This window comes from Amblyomma mixtum, chromosome 3 (genome assembly GCF_055824585.1).
Source record: "Amblyomma mixtum isolate Tamu chromosome 3, ASM5582458v1, whole genome shotgun sequence".
Lineage (NCBI taxonomy): Eukaryota > Metazoa > Arthropoda > Arachnida > Ixodida > Ixodidae > Amblyomma > Amblyomma mixtum.
In genome coordinates this window covers 347,967,524-347,985,903 of record NC_143014.1, presented here as the reverse complement: position 1 = coordinate 347,985,903, position 18,380 = coordinate 347,967,524, and the positions used below count along the sequence as shown (strand labels likewise).

The following is an 18,380-nucleotide window of genomic DNA, read 5'->3' as shown; positions in this document are numbered from 1 at the left end:
AGTCGCTTTAGGACGTTAAAACCCCAATAAACCTATCTTCCTAATTGGTTTCTTTTGGTGTTTTGCGACTGTCAAAACTGTGAAGTGCATGAGACCGCGAAATGAAAGGAAACTGGCTGACGTAAGCCTGCAAACTAAAGCCCCACCTCGACGGACACTTTCGAGGCGTACACGCGAAGCGCCTGCGCGCCCAGCACGCGCCGCAACGGGCGTCGAAAAGGGGCATGCACCCACATGCTCCTGGTACTGGCTCGCTCCCCCTCGCGAGCCGACTGAAAAAATGTCAAGCCGTGAACAGAAGATGGTTGGGGAGCGTCAAGGATTCCAAGAAAACTTGGGGGAAATCTGAAAGAGCTTCATGCAGTGAAGAAAAGAGTCCCCGAGAGCCCCGCGGTCCTCCCATTTTTGTAAACCGGACCCCGCTTCCGACGCGCGCGCGAGCGCCCGTGAGCAGGCGCCGATATCTGACATGCACAGATATCTGCGCCCCGCTAGAAATCTTAGCAGTCTGACTAGCGGAACAATTGCCAGTTCTGCTGCCGCGGTGGCTCAGTGGTTATGGTGCACGGCTGCTGACACGAAAGACTCGGGTTCGATCCCGAGGCTCGGCGGTCGGATTTCAATGGAGGCGAAATTCTAGAGGCCGGTGTACTGTGCGATGTGAGTGCACGCTGAAGAACACCAGGTGGTCGAAATTTCCGGAGCCCTTCACTATTTCATCCCTCACAGCCTGGGTCGCTTTGGGACGTTAGACACCCCAAATCCATAAACCATAATTCCCAGTTCCACCACGACGAACAGAGTTGAGGTCACATGGCGCGTACAAAAGCTGTAACAGTCACTGCTTCATTGTTTTAATTGAGTAAAACATTTACGTCAGCCAGCCTCTAGAGGAATCGCAGCAAATGGACAAACAGCTTTTATATCGCAGTTTTCGTACATTCTTCAAGGGACCTCCAGTCATTTTACACGTGGTATCCCTCGGCTGAAGTCGAAACCGACACAACATGATAGTAAAAAAATTGTTTATTCCACATGCCGACGCATGTTTACTGATATCTTGCGTACAGCAAAAAAAAACACATACACGATATATTGCCGTTAATTTGTAATTTCCAAAGAGCGCTATATGGCTTATCTTGTAGCTCCATTTCGAAGTTCTTCATTTTTTATCCTTCATTTCAAATTTACACCTTATTTGCTTGTCTAATCTGGTAATAGCGTAGCTGCATGACAAAAATGGCTGCTGAACTACGCATAAATTTTCATTTCTTCATAATAGAACGCCATTTTTCGTATCTAGGGAATTGTTTATTGCAAATGGGGGAGGAGCGGCGTTGGAGGTTTGCAGCACTGCTGCTCGGTTACTTCTGGCAATTACGATACGTGATAATGTGCGATCTAAAGCCTACATCCGTGACAACGCTTGAGGCTTGAGTAGGCGCGTAGACACCAGCCGGACCTTGGCAGAGAGGAAGGCACCGTGTGTGGACCGGCGTCCCCGCCCTTGCCAAAGCCATGCTGATACCCGGATGACGGTGCACGTGGGTCTTCCTTCTCGCACACTACAGCCTTCTCCCCTCCCCCTTGGTTTGGTCTTCGGAGGACTCTCTCCACACGCGCTTCCACGCCCAATCGTATTGAGCACTCCTCCGGGGACGGTCAGTCGGTGGACAGTGCCGCGTAAGGCTAAATGGAGGAAGACGATCCTCATGTCACGTGACTTTTAATGACGTCATTCCAAAATGGCGTTTGTTTAGGTACATTTCTGGGTACTTTTTGTTGCAAAATTAGGTAAAAATGGCGTCGCAAAATTTTGAAACGTCCCTAGCCATAGTTTCTAGGTCGCTGGCGTCTCCACGGTTGCCACGGTGACCATCGCCAACGCCACGGTGGTTTGTTGACATGGCTGCGATGGCTATTTACCGCGCGGTGCATTGACGCGTGGAGTAAGTGCTGCCGTGAAAGTCATCAAAGGTTGGTGCAATGGCGAGTAATATTGACCGCGCTAACGTCCGGACTTGTACCCCAGTGCCCTAGTGTTGTCTTTATTATGCAAGTTTGCAGTGCGACCTGTTCCAGCCGTGGTATGATATCGGAAGCCCCTAGAGACGTTTTGCAAGGCGGTGCTTGACTGAATTTGAGGTCACTTCAATTCTCTTCGGCACCTTTCGGTATTGTATCTCGTGTTTGAACATTCCCTCCTCTAGAAGGAGGCAATGGTTTGAAGCATTGGATGAGTGTCGAAAATTATGTTTCCTTGTGTTGCGCGTAACTGATTCTGACCTGTACGTACTGATAGGATGAGCTCGTATGCATAAAAATGGTGGATACTGCGAGCCATTTGGCAGTTGCGGTACATATAAACTATGTTCCTGGAGTCCTGCATGTATGCCCACCGGCGACAAGCTATGCTAAAAAAAAATTCAAATGCGGAAGGAAGGCGGACTGGGCGTACTACACGCTAGCCTTTGAAAGGACAACACATCTTCCGTCTTAATGTTTAATATGCCTGCAGTGTCTACCCACCAACTAGCCAAGCTGTAATGGATTACTTCGCGTTTACACCCATGTTGCGCTAAGCACACGGTAGGCCACAGCTGCTTTGTACGACGCCGTAACGTTGCCCACGGAGAGACTTAACGCGACGCATCGTGCCACATGAACTATGATCCGTACGCCTCTTTCTTCGCTGATAGGCGTTTAGCGAATGTCGTAGTATGGTCACACCACCGAACCTTTGAATATGTAGAAAGCTGCTTTTCTTTTATCTATTTGGTGAAGTGTTTTTATACTCATTAAGTAGAACGTGTGGTTTTTGGTGTATTTCTTGTAACGTTCAGCATTGGAATAAAGCCAGACAAGGCCGAAACTTGTTTTGCTTGCTCTGTCATTTCTGTAATGGTTTGTGATGAAGTGGGAGGCTTGACTTAGGCTTTCAGCATCCGCGTAGCCAGTGTGGCCCTTGGGTTTGTTTGGGAACGATGTTGGGTTATTGCGGGGTAAGTAAAACACAACACAGAGAGAAACGTAAACACTCGGGATGATCAGTTTCTTGCACTTTCTGTGTGTTACATTTTCTGAGCTTCAATTTCTAGACGCCATGAATGCATTCCAAATTTCACAGCTAGCTGTTTTTTCTGCTGCACCAGTTAGTGAAAACACAGACTGATGGGCAAGTTGGTATGGCATAATAAGGCAAAAAAAGCACACCTGCATGCATAAGGAAGATGCTGCGTTTTGTCTCATCTTCCTTTATCCTTGTGCAGGTGCACTGTTTTAGCCTTATTAGTAAAAGTATGTTGTACAGGGACGTTGGGTGCCATGCATGCCATAATGCGCTGCGTTAACTTTGTGCTAGCATTTGTAGCTAGAAGGGTTTCTTTTTGACATTAGCATTGTATAAGTGAATATAATTTGTGCGCATACATGAATAGCATGCTGGCTTGGCCTTGTAGGCCACTGCATCATTATGAAGTGTATGAGGTGTCACATTAATTGCACGCCTGCTTTTACTGCACGTTGCCAGTTTTGAGGGGAAAATCTGTTTTGTGTGGAGTCAGCAGTGACTAGGCAAGCGACCTTTGAATGCAAATAAGCTTACTCCATAGATGGTAGCTCTGTGGGGCAATGGACACACACACAAAAAAAGAGTAGCCATGACCTTTCGATATAAAGTGAAGAAGCAGCATAAACCAAACATCAACACGCCATGCATGTGACATGCTTCTCTGCTACAGTGAAGAGCTTAAAAATGCATGAAATGTAAACATGGCTTGTCTGCTTATATTTGGTTGTTCCTTTTAGAGGGAAGCATGTTGACAAATTTTTCTCTGCTTTATGGCAAACGTCTAAAGGAGTGTGAGATTTCATTAAGGAAACATTTACAGTTGGCCACATAAGTTTGAGGTATTCAAATTAGAAGGTCTGAAAAAGCTGTGTGCCTTTTCTTTCTAGCTGCATTCTAATTTTCATTCTTCGCTTGCCATGCTGCTGAATGGGTGGGTCTGCTGGTTCCTGAATTACTGTTTTTGTAATGTGCACAGTCAGAACATGTGTATATCACGAGTATGAGGCAACATATTTAAAAGCACAATGTGAAAAGAGCTTGTGGATACATTTTTGAAGGTTGGCAGCTCAGTTCGCTGATATGTATAGGTGCTTTTTATATTGTCAAGGCCCAGTAGGTATTAAAGGAGTAGAGACAACAAAATTTTAGTTGTTTCTTTCGGTTAGAATGATGCGCAGTACTTCAGAAAGACTAGACAGCTGCATGGATTGCGACAACAAGAGGCAATATATTTATAATTGCATTTTTTTCTCTCGCACTGCTTTAGCTTAAACAACCGAACGACGACTGTGATGTCAGGGATGTGTTCAGGTCATGTGAGGCATACAAAGACAGCAGTATTGTTGCAGCTTTGTTCATTGTTATTTGCATCAACTCGTACACAAACCTGTCTAAGAGTTGGAGTCACATAAAGTGAACAGGCAGCGATTATATCTCTTTTTTCATGCCTCATGTGACCTGAACATGTATCTGACTTCAGAGCAGTCATTCGGCTGTTAAAAACCGAAACCAGATGACACGAGAAAAAAAAATTAAATTGTAAATTATTTAGCTGACAAAGTTAAAATCCACATGGTGGCTTGTGTACAGCATTGCCTAGTGCATCAGTGTAAAGAGAAATGCGCATCCAAAAATTTGGTTTCTCTACTCCATTAAAGATGTAGCCCATGACATGCTTGTGGCAGACCTTTGAGTTCATCATTCTTTTATGAGAGTTGTGAAACTGGCTCACTAGAGTGTAGCATGTCAGGAGTCAGAGTGTTACTGGAGTACTCTGACCTCATGGTGATTAAAATAGAAGAAAACTAGTTGAGTCCACAAAGAATGAGGTGCTCCTTTCAGAAGCAGAGCTGCTGTGAAGAATGTTCTATGAAAAGACAACCATCAGCTCTTTGCTACATTTCAGTTTATTATTTTCTTTAAGACCTAGTAACGGGTATTACAGAAATGATAAGAGGTACGTTACAGAAATAATTGGTACCTGCATATTAGCATGACAAGGGGTGACTAATAAAATTTTTGTAGGGGTCTATAGAATTTTGCCTCCATCGAAATGCGACCGCCACAGCCGGGATCGAACCCACGTCTTTCGGGTCAACAGCCAAGCACCATAACCTCTGAGGCACCGCGGCGGCCAGTGATTTTCTATTACTGGCCCTCGGTACGGTGGGTTCACGGTTTTGCGGTAGAAATGTTATTGGTGTATGCCTGTTGTGCATATATTGGCTGAATACTTTTGTTCAAAGTAGTGCAAAATTTGTGAGTTCTTTTTTCTCTTAGAATCCACAATTTATACTGTGGCAGCTGTTACACTTGTATGACACCTTGATAAAACTAGCCGAAAATTATAGGCTTAAGTGTGTAGCAAACCAAGAAGGGCATGGGACAATTATAGTAATTTAGATGGAGTGGGGAAGTTGTCTATTGTTAATTTTTAGATTGCAGATTTAGTAAAAGTAGACGATACCTAGGCAACATGTAAGACATAAAGCAGAGACCTGGACTTTGGGTTGCTTATAAGGTGGTCAGCCGTTGCCCCGCTGCAATGGCTGAGTGGTTAGGGTGCCCGCTGCTGTTCCCAAGGACGGGTTCGATCCCAGTTGCGGCAGCTGCCTATCAGTGGAGGCGAAATGCTAGGCGCCTGTGTACTGAGTGACATCAGTGCTCGATAAAGAGCCCCATGTGGTCAAAATTAATCCGTAGCGCTGCACTATGGCGTTCCTCATAACCCATGTTGCCTTCGGACGTTAAACCCCATATTCTATACCATACCATAACTTTGACGTGTTCTGTGTGCTTGACCATTTAAGCTGCTGTAATTGCTGAGCACTTGTTGAGTTTTCATGAGTATTTTTATGTGTAAATGCACAATGTGTGATGGGGTGCATATCGACAATTACGTATGCATGGCACTCATGCTAAGACTGGAGTGCATGTGAATATTCGTGTCCATCGTGCAAATAAACGGAAGTTGCATAAATAGTGAACTAAATGTAGTGTCAAAATGTCTGTGAAGAAAAAATTCTCATGTTTGCATGTGCTGTTGAGTCATTTTGATTGTAATGGCAAGCGTGGTTATGTTCAAGATTGCAGCAATATCTCGGCACATTATGATTTTGAATGGTAAAATTTTGTCTGTCTTGCATCCGTTGCAGTTTCAAGTAAGGTGGACGCACACAGTTTCAACATTGCTGCCAACATGATTTGTGTGAATGGCTTTATTGTACACTGTTGGGAGTAAGGCTTCTAGTCCATCCGAAGTGCTCTGATGAAAAATACCTTTTATAATGGTACTTGTGGTTCTTTCATGTCATTAAAACTAAACTCAAATAATAAATAATGTGAGTTTGAGCTGCATAAGTGAAAGTTATGTGACCGCTTTGTTCATGACTGTACATTTGGTTCGGTTCAATCCGCTACAATGATAGAAGACCGTTCTGCTTTGAAACAGCAAATTGACATGCATTCAATCTTGGGATGAGCAGCAAGAGAGAAAGCGTGCATATTGTTGACGATGCAATGTCGACCCTTAAGTGCCCGTTACGTTTTCAGTTTTCTTGCCTTAATTTTCTTATGGTCGCACTGGGCGACCCGATTTAGAAAACTGCCAAAAAATAGTCGCACGTCCTAGCTTTAGTCAAAACCAAGGAAAAGAAAACATGCATATTTATATTTTTGTTTTATTTTTATGAATCAATTTTATTGGCGTTTCCTTTGAATGAGTGTGTTGATTTTCGTCAACTGCATAAATGACTTTCTTATTTATGTTGCAATTTTTAACGTTTAATGCTTTTTTTTCTAGTTTATTGCTGGTTTCGGCTATTTGTATTTAATTTTTTTTTGAGGGAGCGCGCGATGATGATGATGCTAGCGCTCTTACAGCGCCCCCTACAGTCAGTTAGCAAAGAAGGCAAAGAAAAAAAAAACAACATGGCGGTTGTTTACGTACGTTCGAATCGCGGTCGGCGGCTGTTGCGAGTGAAGTATTCGTCGGTGTCTCGTCTTTGTGGCGTGTGTAGTTCTTTAAATTTGCCCCTTTTTTGTTTGTGACCAGTAGACCGCCTATGGAATGCGTGTTTACCTCCCATGCGTCCCTAAAGGTGAGTGAGCAGGACGCAAGCCCGCGCCGTCCAGTACTGGCGTCCCTGATCTGGGTGTTTCCAGCTCATTCTGGAAAATATCTGTGCATATAACTCTTGTTATAATCATCACGATGCAGTGCGTGTGCTGTGATATGTCATCGCATTGACTTTCTCGTGATGCAAGGGTTGGAGAACATTGCAGCATGTCGTTTCCAGCCAGCCTTCGATCCTTCAAGACACTGATCTGGACACCAAATGGCGACAGTACCAGTTGACGACTGTTGTGGGTGCAAGGTGGCGTAGATCTGCTAGATTACAGAAAGAAGCAATTGCCGGCAGAATAATCGCAAGACTAACCCACCTGTGGCTCGCAACCACCTCAGTGGACTGAAAAATGCTCGGGACAGAGCGAAGCAATAAAGCTGCACGGTGCGAACGCTATACATACGTTGCTTACGTCTCATGTTGTACCTATCTGAATTAAATGTTCTGGAATGCACTGGCAGTGTGTACTTCTGCTCTTGAGACCGAGTCGTCCTTCATGGCGCAGAAAGAGTGCACTGAACGCATGTGCATACGCTGGGCGGCGCACCTTAAAAATAAAATTGTTTCCATGTTCACTGCATGTTTTCAAAGGCACATGAGTTCTAAGGTAATCCTCCGAGTTCTCGTTCTGCTGATATAGTCATATTTGGTCTGTGCAATCAATGACTCTGTGCCCACATACTGTCAAAAAGCAAGATTTGTCAGATCTTTGTCAGCCAGAGATGATGTGCTGGCATGCATAAATTGATATATAGCATCATAATAGTGTGACACTGAACACTTTATTAAGATGTAATAGCAAGTAATTTCAATGTTTGTGTAAGCCAGTGTATTTGCCTTCATTGAAAAAGATATTCAAGAAAGTGTTTTGGTGTTCGTATGAGGCGGGACAGAACTTGTGTACAAAGTATGTGATAGCCAGGTGCTCAGGGCGAAATGTCACCTATCACTGCCTCTCGCCGGGGCAGGTGGCTCTCTGGAATTCTTTACTTCAGCATACTGCAAAACTAAAATATGTGAAGAGCTGCGCTCAAATTTCGCTTTACCGACTGTAGTTATTGGCTGTCGTTTTTTTTTTTTTGCACGTGGTTTACTGCTGATACAATAACACACATGGCTCAGTCTGTGCATTGTACTGTGTGCTACTTACTGCATGCAATGTGAAATGCTTCAAAAGCAAGGGTTCGGGCAAGTTGTTTGTTCTAGTTAAGGTTGGTCGCCGAACAGAAAGGGACGACACGGGAACCAGACACACAGCACCGACTATCGAGATTTCTGTCAGTGCTGTGTGTCCGGTTCTCATGTTCATGCTGTCTTTATTTCTTTGTAATGTGACCAACCTTAGCTTCAAAAGCAGTGATGCAGTGTGTGCACACCAGGGAATGATCTCGCATTTTGCATGGTGCAGCGAGTACCCTTCTCCTTAACATGTAACAAACTGTAGCTGCCTTTCAAAAATATCATTTTAGTGCATCAGCATCAGAACCCCCCATGTTGGAATAATCCGTCGGTCTGAAGCCTCAGGTGACAGAGTGGAGGGAGTAAAATCCACCTTCACGAAATTGCAGGGAACAGGGAAGAAGAGAGGGCGGGAGGAGGCGGTTGGCAAGCGGTTGCAAATCTGAGTCGAAGGGTGGAGAGAGTGGAGTGGGGGTGTCACGTAGTGATTGATGGTGCCTATTCGTTCCGGCAGGAACATAATGCTAACTTTGGCTTATGGGGTTTAACGTCCCAAAGCGACTCAGGCTATGAGGGGCGCCACAGTGGAGGGATCCAGTAATTTCGACCAACAGTGGCCCTTAACGTGCTCCGACATCACACAGCATCTGGGCCTGTAGTGTGTCACCATCGGAATACAACTGCTACAGCCGGGATCATACCAGCGTCTAATGGAATTTGTTTAATTTTGTCGTTACACTCACAGTAAGATTAGTGTTTCCCAAGTACAAGTTGTATTTAATGTCAGAGTCCAAGGAAGGGCAGCTTTCCAAAGCCACAGCTGGGCTTGTACGGCGTAATTAAGCAGCATTAACATCCTTTAGAATCAATTAACGTGTTTGTACTATGATTACACAATGGACACGGTATTTATCAAGGCAAACAATGGCAGCGTATATATGCCTGCAAATGTTTAAATCAGGAATAGTATCTGCTAGCTTATTAAAAATATATCATTTATAAAATGACCGTCCAACTTCTCAGAAGTACCAAATCTGTGGAGAAATACAAATTGCAGATTGCCAATATGCCTAGGAAAATACATTTTGGCTGTCAAAGAAGGATTAGGAGCACTTTATTATTAATTACGCGAGGATTGTGGAAAGATGGGTCGGGTCACACCCAATAGTGCAAAACATGAACCCTTGGAAAAGATACGAAGTTGTGGCGCCTATGCACTCATATGCTGTGCATAATGGGCTGCCTTGCATTACCATAACCTGTCCAGGTAGACTGCCACAAGTCAATAAAAATCTCCGATATATACAACCGCAGTTTTCAGTTAGGTAGACATTTTATTTGTGACATTCTTAATCTAGCTGGCAGGCTATCACCAGCCCGAGGTGAATGTGACGTGCAGGATGAAACGGGTGCCATATCTGGATACTGGAGTAAATGTGATGTGATGAGCCTTGGGAGCATTCCTCTTCACATGGCGCCAGGCAGTCTTGCGGCCACATAATACGGCTGACAGTGCTTCATTCTGTAACCTGTAATACCGCAGTTACTTGCATCATGGATGCAGTTTCTTGTGGGAAAAAATTAGAATGGTAAGTTTGGTGCATTTATTACATGGTGTGGTCAGTTGAACTTTCCCCAGATTTTGATGATTGATGTAGGGAAAGCATTTATTATACAAATGCATCCATTATTTAAGTAAATATGGTGTACAAAAACCTGGAATGGAAACAGAAATCAGCATCTGCAGGATTGAAACAAATTCCTAACAACTTTGCCACAGCACCATACCCATGACTGCCAAGCCACATTTTAGCCCCTAGCCTTTCACTCTACACTGTCCTTAATCTGTTCAATCCCAATGGGCCAGTCATGAGGCCGTATGGCACTCAGGTATCCGTATCTGTCTATATGGACATGCCACGTTGTCTACTACACAGCTTTTTAAACACTTGTAGCAACAGTGTCAGTTTTCTCAGAAGCATGAAACTTTGTTACGATTAGTTTTATGACACACCCAGCACATTAACAGGCATTCTAGCCAAATTATAATTTCGTTGCAGTTGGGCTTTGAAGCATTTTTCATTAATGAGTAAAAAGGAAATGACATTAACTGGGCACTATATGTTTCATAAACTAAGCTGCCTTCTCGACAAATAGGGGCATTTTAGAATTTCTAGGCAACAAAGTTGGCACAGTGTTCCCATCACACAACAGAAGGCTCATTGCTTGGAAGGCTGGTGGAGAGACACTGTGTAAGAGCCAAGCAAGTTCATTTATGAAGTGCTTTATCATGTGAGGGAAGGCTATTCACGGCTGTTTCTACCATGGCAATATAACTTAATGTCACAAATTGCACCAGCAATGTTCTGAAAAATGAGTAATACTGTTTTTCTGTTGCAGCAGTATTCTGTTTGCAAAATAAGATGAATAGTAGTTTTGCGCTGCAGCTTTCAGTGTGCAAGATGACAGCTACGGCTTAGCCTTTTGTCAAGAATACTTGACAAATATGCATTGTAGCATATATATATATGCATTGCAATATGCATTGCAGAACTGTAGAACCACATATTGTCAACTGTCCTAAAAGGCAAGGTGTGTTGCTGGGCGAGTTGGTTGGGGTACATCTTGAGAAAAACAGCGCTTGCAGACAAAGGAAACGAGAAGGACACACAACTGCGCTGTTTTTTTTTTGTGTGTCCTTGTTCTGGTCCTTTGTCTGCAAGCGCTGTTTTTCTCAAGATGTCCTAAAAGGGCGGTGCACTGTGACAGCACGACGCAACAAAGAGGAATGCAGCATGGAGCGACACTTCATACTAATTTTATTGAAGAGCGCATGCCTCTCTGAGTGCATCACATGCAGGCAAAATGAAATCAAGCAGGGATGACGAAGAAATAAAATTATAGTGAATGCAAGGCAGGTATGAACAAGAAAATGAGTGCACTAATTTCCCAAAGATGAAAAATGTTTGCCAATTGTCAGAAGTTCTCTGTTGAGCAGTGTCAGAGAGGGCGTACTCACACAAGCAGATTCTGAGTAGGGAATGAGGGGCCTGAAATATCTCAATTTCTTAATTGTCGGGTTTAACATTCGGGAGCGACACATGGGCTATGAGGGACACCATAATGGAGGTCTCTGGATTAATTTACACCACCTGGGGCCCTTTAATGCACGCTGACTTTGCACAGCACATGGCCATCTGTATTTTGCCTCCACTGAAATGTGGCCGCCATGGCCGGATCAAACCCACAGCCTTCGGGTAAGCAGTCTAAGAACGCCAGAGCCACTGAGGCGCCGTGGCGGGATGAGTTCTCCATTCCTAGGAGGAAAGTTTCGGGAAAAAAGGAATGACTAGAAAAGAAATACCAGAGGCCTGTAGTGCACCCTCAATGGTGCTGCTTGATATGGGATATGATGGCGCACCTTTCTCATGACCATGTGGGCTTCAAGAAAATTAGCAAATGGCACTCCTCTTCCCTGCTGTGTCTTGAGCTTGCTATGCTAAAGCACTTTGTCAGAATAGCCCGCCAACTAGCTCATAACATAATCCTAATCCCTCACCTGAAATCTGCCATCTTCAGCTGGCAGGGCCTACAAACGCCAGCACAGTCAGATGCTACTTTCTGGCTGCTCTGCATCTGGCACGAGTGTAGCTCCATTATAGCAACAGCATGCATGTGCTTGCACATGTGCACATGCGTTGCATGGTCAACACGTACATGTGTACATGTTGTGGCAAGCCTCGCACTGCTCACTATGAAGCTCGCAGCCACTGCACGATTTGCTAGTTCTTTCCACTGTGTGCTTGAAGTTCACCAAACTTTGTGACTTTACATGCCACTGGCCATCTCCCACTCTCTCAGTACTGGACTTAGAAAGCTCAATCCTCACTTTATGCTTCCTAAATAGGGCAGATTTGCGGTGGTCTGCTCCTCCTTTGACACCTGTTGTAAAGTTTTTCGGATGTGAAATTGAAGAGTACTTTGATTAATGTATCCAATCCCCCATTTACCTAGCCACCAAAGCGAGAGTACTTCAGTGCCTTGTGCATTGACTCCAAGTGATTATTTTTTGTTAATCCAATGTACTGCCTATAGCAGTAAGCCCACTGACATGCCCTCTTTGCGTATGTTTTCTCAAAATTTCTGTGAAGCCAAAGGCAATTAAGCTGATGCTCTTTGGAGTGGATACCAAGAAGTGCAGGGAGCAACTGTTGAGAGTCAGTTTCATCTGTCCACTTCATCAGAGTGTGCAGCATGTCCCTTGTTGTACTCCTGCAGTCCTTGTTTGTGACTGTATTCAGGTGCGTGCTCCAGTTGTGTAGCACCTGCCAGCTGCAAAGCAGTCGACTCCTCAAGGGACCCATCACCTGCTCCCGTGCACTGCCATAAACAGGGGCATCATCAGACATAAATGCCTGACATGGTATTGTGTTTTTTCTTTGATGGCCTCGAAAAACCTCACCACAGTGCCCGTGTTCACCCTTTTTGAAATCAAGTAGGCACACGGGATACCAAAGGCATCTTGAGAAATTGTAAGCAGGGTTGTCAGTTGGAATTAGTACTTATTTATGCCATGGGTGGAGTCAATGCACAGTTTCGCTGCCCCCAATTCATAAAGGAGCTCTCGTTGTGGGAACGTCATTAATGCTCGCTCAAAGTCACCACCATGACTGTTGGGGTCGCCCTTCTTCCTGTAATACAACAGTGGCGACTCATTTTCTGCCCTCCTTTCTTCGACCCATATTTCAACACTCTTAAAATTGTCTGCATCTCTCTGCTCTGTTTTGCCAATCCTAAACTTATCTGCAATGTTACGGAGGTCCTTAGTGGTCAGAAGTTGCATCCGTGGGCTTGATCCACTTGTACCTGCTCGGATGTTGTGCACAATGGTTTTTTCTGGCACTCCTGCTAACCGGCCTGAAAATGGTACAGAAAAAAACTGTTAACATCTCTGGTGGTTCATCTGCCTACAGCCATGTAATAAAGTGACAAATACTTCTGGTCGGATTCCTTCGTCTTGCACTTTGTTCCTTTTCACAGGTGACACACAGTTCATCTTACTTTCATTTCACTTTTGTGGCACTGCAAAGCACACGACAAAATGGTTGTTTCAAAGCCAGATGGACTTTATTTTTATGAGCTTGAGTGTTTAAACTTGCATACAGCAATGCAAAACAGGGAAGTTATATACAGCGTGTTATAAATGCAGAATATAACAGCACTGAAAATGTGGACAAGAAAAGAATAAGGACGTGTGCTTCTCATCCTGTCCCATTTCATTCTGCATATTCAAAAAATGCACCAATTCGCCTGGCAGCAACCTCTAAGGAGTAGAGACACCAAATTTTTGAACGCGATCTTTGTTTCTTTGGACTTTTGCACAAGACAATAGTGTACACGAGTCACAATGTAGAATTCACTTACGCCAGGTGAATAATTTCTAAGTGAATATTTTTCTCATGCTGTTTCAGTTTCAACACCTAAATGACTGCTGCTAAGTCAGAGACAATTGGAGGGCATGCCAGTCATACATGAACTGAAATATAAATGCTGCTTGTTCGTTTTTTTTTTGCGATTTCAACTCTTGTGCAGGCTTGTGTTTTATATTAGTGGTTTTTCAGGAAAGGAAATGGTGCAGTAACTGCCTCAACCATGCCATGAAGGAAAGAAGGAGTGAAAGAAGCAAGAGAGAAAGAGGTGCTGTAGTGGAGGGCTCCGTAATAATTTCGACCACCTGGGGATCTTTGGGCACTGACACTGCGCAGCACGTGGGCACCTCTTGCCTCCATCGAAACTCAGCTGCCGCAGCCGGGTTCTAACCCGGGTACTCCAGCTTAGTAGCTGAACACTCAAACCACAGCCGTTCCTGTGAGCATTACTGATGAAGTGCCAAAACAGCCAAATAATTCTAATTAATGAAAGTTCACTGCAGACGATCTGTCTTATGAGAGAAAACATGACCCTTATACAACCATTAGACTGGTGGCGTTGCATTGATCAGCAACAAAATGCCTACGCTTTTGACAGGCAGCCAAAAAAAGAGGCTAGCATCGAGTGCAACTGTCAGTCATTCAAGACACGTTTCATAGAGCTCAAGCCGACTTCTTACGGATGAAGTTCAACGTCAGCCGATTGAGCGACAGACCTAGGATAGTCAATGAAACCAGCAGAAAAACAAAAGAACAGACATTGGAGTAGTCCAGTGCTGGATGACATTCCTAATTATGTTCAGTTCGAAAGACTGGACCCCTTCCACAAAGCATCTCTAAACTAAACGGCATGAAGTTCGTACAGACTGTGCTGTGCATGCAATGTGCCGTGGATCAATTGTTTTCCACCCTTCGATGCGACCAAGTAGGCTGAAGTGAATTGCACTGCAGTCAGATACAACTCGAGAACGAAGTGGCAGATGGCCCTTAAAGAAGACCCCCCAGTCAATGGTGTCAGCTGATTTTCATCAGTTAATCCAATTAAAGCCATAACTAAACCCCTTTCATTTGCCACCCTCCTGCAGTGCTACCCCCTAGGATTAACCATGGCATCATGAGAATCGGTCGACGCCATTGGATGGCAGGCTTCTTTTGAGGGGCATTGGCCGCTGGGTTCTTAAGCTGTGCCCTACTATAACTTCTTCCGCCCCCTCGTTTTGTGGGACATGCCTTCTCCCACTTTACAATAGGCATTTTCGTGTTGTCCCACCTCTTTTGTGCCATAGATGCATCGTAGAAGAATAAAAATCATTGAAATGATCACTCGAGTTAATGAACAATATCTTCCCCCTAAAATACATTTCTATTGCACTTTCGTCTCCCATTTATGAAAGGTTGGTGGAGTGTAGCTTCTAAACGTTTTAACCTTCCGGTACAGTCAACACAGCATGCACAAATGCTTTGTACAAGAGGAGTGGCTAACCTGCAAGCACTCCGGCATCATTCTGGGACAGCCTTTGGTGGCAGGCCTCATTGAAGTGTCCGTAGTGTTTCTTTTGAAACACTACATATACCTTGCCCTCTTTCTCCATGACCTCTAGAGTAGCAAAGCAGTGTTTGCCGATTTTGCAGCTTCCTTGCCCCTTTTCCTGCCTTTGGCGCTGTTCTATAGGAAGCTCTTCATACGAGCCGGAACGGTGGCAGTGCAGGTAACGTTTAAAAACCCTTGGTGCACATTCCTTCTTTCCTGTAGAAGCTACAAAATGGCAGCAAGTTTTGCTTTCTTCTCCATCTTTCCAGGCGCAAAATTTTGAAACGGAAAGACTGTAAACATAACTAAGCACTCCACATAGTATTAGTTAATTATTAGTGTGAAAGCACAATTCCGAACGGTAAACCCCGAGCAAGATCCTGCGATGTATGTGGGTTTGTGCCAAGAGCATAGCAACGGCGACACAGCAACCACAGCCTCACAGCAGAATTGTAACATAGTTATGACACGATGCCAACATATGATGTTAAGTCCATGACCACTCATGACTAAAGCTTATGCGCCAATAAATCCAACACAACAACAACAACTCATGACTAATATGAAATTTTTAAAAATTGAGGCGTGAACAAAGGTGGGCTCCATTTTGATAAAAACGTGTACACAATGATAGCAGATGAATAACGGCATAAGGCATCCTTAGAAAGCCAACAGTAAAGTAACAAGACAAGGCAATGTTCATGAAATTCTGCTTTTGCACGTTTATAAAATTTCGGCAAAACTTCTCTGTCAATTTTTTGTGTATCACACTACTTTCATTTTTTGAAAAGCAAGGCCAAATTAAAGTTTGTACTTTTTACATACACTAATGAAAAATGCATGTGCTATGGAGTGGGCACATATGCAGTACTCTCGCACTACTACTGGCGCTCTGCCAAGTGCGCATGACAATCACAGATTTACCTTCACATTTTTAGCCTTTTGCCTGCAGTGCAGAACTGCATTTCCCAGCTTTTTTATTGTTAAAAATTTATCAGTCATTCGCTTACTGTTTTTTCCTGCTATAGCGCATGGGGAACAATTTTTGGAGAAAATTATCAAGTTCAGGTTAAGTTATTACACGGACTGTTACATGGAAGTATTTCAATTTTACTACACCCTGCAAAAACTCATTCCTGCACAGCAACCTTTTACATGACCCTGTCCTTTGACCACAAATTCAGGTCAGCGCTGTTGACTTCTAAAGGCAGAACAATGCTGGGCATTCTTCCTACACACTTCTGCGTGTTGCGATTGTCATGGCTTCAGCGCTGCTAAGCTGGTGCATGCCGCGACAATGTTGTGTGTCCTGTCGAGACATTGCAGGTGCCTGCAACAAAGCATAAGCAAGGCCTGTAGCAGCGAGTCTGCTCCAAGGACCAGTTTTTTTCCTGCAGTTTTTTTCCACTATAAATATGAAAGAGAGTGCACTGCTTGTCACTTTGCTTATGGAGGAGCTAGGACACCAAAAAAAAAAATTCTGCAGACACACATAAGACTGCTTACCAGCGAGAATGCCAAAGCACTAAAGTGCACAGTCATGCTATGTTGCAGAATGATGAGTCATGAGTGCAAGGCATGACTACGCAACTTTGTACAAACTCTGCACACCTTATGTTACTAGTAAAGTGCTGAGTCATGCTACGCTTCAGAATGATTAGGAGTCAAAACTATGACTACCTAAACTTTGTACAAACTATACCTTACATTACAAATAAGTGCAAAATGATTATGACAAGTCATGGCTTTCAAAGGTTATAGTACCTTACGTTTCACATTTCACTCGAATGCCCGCAAAGGCTACCTCTGCAGATCTGTCGCACTAGACTAAGCCCATTGAAATCTTCATGGTTCCTTTAAAAACGTGCATGTCATCGCTAATTTTGCGTGCACAAAACCACGTGCAAGTTTCCCCAGGTGAGTGTAAGCCTGTCAATAAAAAAAAAGAACGCGCTTTGTGTTTACAAACTTAAAATGCGCGCACTCGAAAAGTCAATAAACTGCAACTTTTCAATCGGTAATCTAAGCGCGCGACTGCATCCCGCTTTGGCCCTTTATTGCTTTCAGTGCACGTTAAAGAACCCCAGGTGGTCGAAATTTCCGCAGCCCTCCACTACGGCGTCTCTCATAGCCTTAGTCGCTTTGGGACGTTAAACTCCATAAACCAAACCAAACCAACCCCTTTATTGCTTTGATCACTGCGTGCGTGCATGCAACAGTATAGACTTCGTTTCTTACCTTTATTATTAGAGTCGAAGACTAGATTCTCCACCTCTTCCTCGAAGTTGTGGTGCCGTCGCAGGTCACGAAGGGCGACAAAATGCTTCGGACGTAAGTCGCACAAGAACGGCCGTGCCTTACTACATGTTGTTGTTGTGACTGGGAGAAGGATGAAAAGGAAATTGCATGGGCCTGCCTACTGGCTGGATCCGAGCCACCACCGCTGCCGCGTGCAGATAGAGGAGAGATCAGAGGAAAGAGAAAAAGAAAAGACGCGTCGCAGCAACAACCGCGTCCTTCCCCAAGAATATCCTTGATGGGTGTTTTTAAATTACTAGTATTGAAGAACGCCTTGTCGCAAACCGCTGAAGCAACGCCATCGCACGTGTCCGTCTCCATGCTCAAGGCAAAAAAATAAACAAGCGAGCAAGAAATGCACCTTGGGATACCTCGGGATATTGAGCAAGGATTTTCACGAAGAGTTGAGATTTTCCCTGTCGGTTGAAGCGCAGTGTTCCCCAAAAGTCCCCACAGAGTGACCTAGAGTAGAGCTGTGACGTCTTTTCTCGGTTGGCCAATCGCAACGAGGATCACCTTCCTCTGATTACGCCCTCCGGACAGTGCCACCCGCAGTGACGTGGACTGGCCGTGGTTAATGAAGACATCGCAGCATCGCTGACACGTCGACTGTGGAAGGCGACTTCGGCACAGCGCGTCACACTTCATCCTGCCTGCCAGGCCTGCACGGTAAGCGCAAATGACTTCCTACCAAAGTGTTATTTGTTGTGCAGAGCCATTCAAAAGATTTTCTTATAGCGTCCAGG

The 18,380-nt window shown here is 44.3% G+C and overlaps 1 long non-coding RNA gene across 1 annotated transcript; it reads right to left on the bottom strand.

Moving 5' to 3' along the window:
* Positions 1–11,178: 11,178 nt before the first annotated feature.
* LOC149356288 (uncharacterized) lies at positions 11,179–18,168 on the bottom strand. Its single transcript, XR_016291630.1, has 2 exons — positions 17,575–18,168; positions 11,179–13,293 (listed from the first exon to the last, which is right to left on the bottom strand). It is a non-coding gene; the product is annotated as an uncharacterized LOC149356288 (long non-coding RNA).
* Positions 18,169–18,380: the final 212 nt, after the last annotated feature.